At 52.9% G+C, this 2,561-nt stretch overlaps 1 long non-coding RNA gene across 1 annotated transcript in view; it reads left to right on the top strand.

The window, feature by feature from the left end:
• Positions 1-1,730, top strand: part of LOC109301468 — a 3,304-nt gene extending 1,574 nt beyond the window's left edge. Inside the window, exon 2 of the long non-coding RNA XR_002098542.1 lies at positions 388-1,730. This is a non-coding gene — a long non-coding RNA (uncharacterized LOC109301468). The remainder of the gene's footprint in view (positions 1-387) is intronic.
• Positions 1,731-2,561: the final 831 nt, after the last annotated feature.

Here is a 2,561-nt window from a genome sequence, read left to right as displayed (position 1 = left end):
GTCTGGAACCAGCTTCCAAGTGAGGTGGTGCAGGCTCCCACCCTGGGGGTTTTTAAGAGGAGGTTGGATGACCACCTTACTGGGGTCGTTTGACCCCAGTGCTCTTCCTGCCATGGCAGGGGGTCGGACTAGATGATCTGCTCAGGTCCCTTCCGACCCTAGAAACTGTGAAACCATGTGGAGGGTGCCAGGGACCTCCCTGCAAGCTGGACCAGGGCAGGTAAAGGGAGCTCAGCCGCTGCACCTGAGCCAAAAAAAGGTTGAGGTGACAGTCACAGCATCAGAGGGGCCTGCAGAAGGGTGGGTGCGTAGTGGGATTGCCATGGAAAGCAACAGGAGAATTAACACGTATGAAATAATTTCCCCCTTTTCTTTTTTCTCCTTTAGTGAATTATTAAAGAGGAACACTGATAAAATGCTGAGGAAGAAGTTGCTGCTGGCCCGGGACAGGCTGCAGCAGCACGTAGTGGCACTTGGGGTAATAGCCGATGCTGTGGACAAGGTTCACAGAGAAGTTACAATAGCAAATGTTGCTGGAGGGAGAGTGGGCATCATGGGCAAGATCACCCACATTGTGGCACGCTGTCATCCCTGAGACCTTTGTTGCATGTCTGATGCTCTCCAGCAGACAGCTTGTCATCTGTGTAGTAGGCAGTGTGATGGGTACAGCAGTGACTGCCTCCGACATAACACTGGAGAGTCAAGCCAAGAAGAGGGAGAGAAGCAGGCTCCAAGACAATGGTCAGGCTGTGCTGAAGCAAATCCAGAAGTGCATAAAACAGCTCTCTAACAAAGAACAGGATTCAGAAAGCAATTTTGAGCGTGATCTGCTGCTTATGATCCCGCAAATTGGGGCAGGAGCAAGGTGGACCGCTCTCAACACCATGAAGATGTTCAAAGGTGGAAAGTGGCTGAGTAATGCCGGCTACGTCACGAGATTCGCAGGAGCTAACGTGTGTCCTGATAGCCCTGAAAACCTGATCCATCTTCTGTGTAGTCAAGAACTTCAAAGACACCAAAAGAGGTCTGAGATCTGAGAGACAGTTGCTGAACTGGAGCAAGTGATTTACCAAGCCGACCACACGTATGAGGCACTGATTAGAAAGAAACTCAGATGATGCAACACTGCTGCTGGGTGCCAGCACCGGCGAGGTTGCAGCCCTGCACTTTGTGCCCCACCATCAGCACAGAAAACTGGGGGGCATGTGCCCCCCCCCATGCATCACCTATGGAGAGAGACCAGAACCAAACCCTGAGGAATAATAATGGGCCTGAGCATCCATCTCCAACAGGTGCAGCTTGCGTTAAAGGGACTCGGGACCTCACCCGACACTGTGCGTATGACTAGCAAGAACATGTAGACAGTGCCCATCCTGCAGGCCTCAGACATGGGCAGTATCTGAAAGGCCATGATGGTAAGAAATCCTCCCTTCCAGAAGTGTATCTTGCCCCGGGACATCAATCCCAGCTAACTGGCACCTTCCCAGTCCAGAGGAAACCTGGTTCGGGCCCATTCACAAACATAAGTGAAACCAAGAAATGTGACTTAAACCCATCCGAAAACACTTCTTAGACTGTTAGCCAGCTGTGAATGCAGGGGATAGACTGAAGGGAAAACTGGAGAGCTCTGCAAATGCAGGAAGGCCGGCTTACAATCTGTGCCAGCTTCCTCCTGGGTCTCAGGGCCCTTGTTGATTCTTGTACCAGGACCAATAAAAGCTCAAGCTACAGACCTGTCTCTTGGCTCTTTTGTAACTGGGGTGGTGATAATTGAGGGCCCCCCAGAGGCACTGAGTGCTGGCTGCAGCCCAGGCTGGGGCTGTGCCTGGCTGTGCTAATGCTCCTGCTGGGACTCAGCCATGCAGGATCATGGCTACAGGCTCTTGCCTCCCTGGCTCTCACTGCCTTGGTGGGGGGCAGGCAGGGATTTGTCCCCTGCTCGGCCTGACCTGGGGGGTTTCCCCTTCTTCTACCAAGGTCTTTGGGGTCAGCCTGGCCTGTGAGAGGCTGCAGCTGCCTCCAGTGAGCTGCCGTTAGGTTCAGGGCCAGCATGGGGGGACCCAGGACCTGTCCTGGGAGAGCAGGAGGGGGCTGTGTCTGTGCATGCATCTATGGACATCCACAAGTCTGTGTGCAGGGTCATCTGTGCACGTGCCTCTGCATGCATAGACATCCACATGCCTAGGCATGTGTGTGTTTGTGTGGGTGGGTGTGTTGGTGCATGTGTGTGCATGTGCACGCATGTCTGCATCTGTATGCATGCATGTGTCTGCACATCCGCATGTGTGTGCACATGGGTGTCTGCATGCATATATGGATTTCATAGATTTCATAGACATGAGGGCTGGAAGGAACCTCAGAAGATCATCGAGTTCAGCCCCCCACCCAAAGGTCAGGAAGTCAGCTGGGGTCATAAGATCCCAGCAACATAAGCATCCAATTTGCTCTTGAAGGTGTTCAATGTAGGTGCTTGAACCACCTCCGATGGCAGGCTGTTCCAGACCTTGGGGGCTCAGACAGTAAAGAAATTCTTCCTTATGTCCAGCCTGAAATGGTCTCGC

The sequence above is a fragment of the Gavialis gangeticus genome, unplaced genomic scaffold (assembly GCF_001723915.1).
Source record: "Gavialis gangeticus isolate Ggan-Ray unplaced genomic scaffold, GavGan_comp1, whole genome shotgun sequence".
In the NCBI taxonomy this organism is placed as follows: Eukaryota; Metazoa; Chordata; order Crocodylia; family Gavialidae; genus Gavialis; species Gavialis gangeticus.
This window is presented reverse-complemented; position numbering and strand designations above follow the sequence as displayed.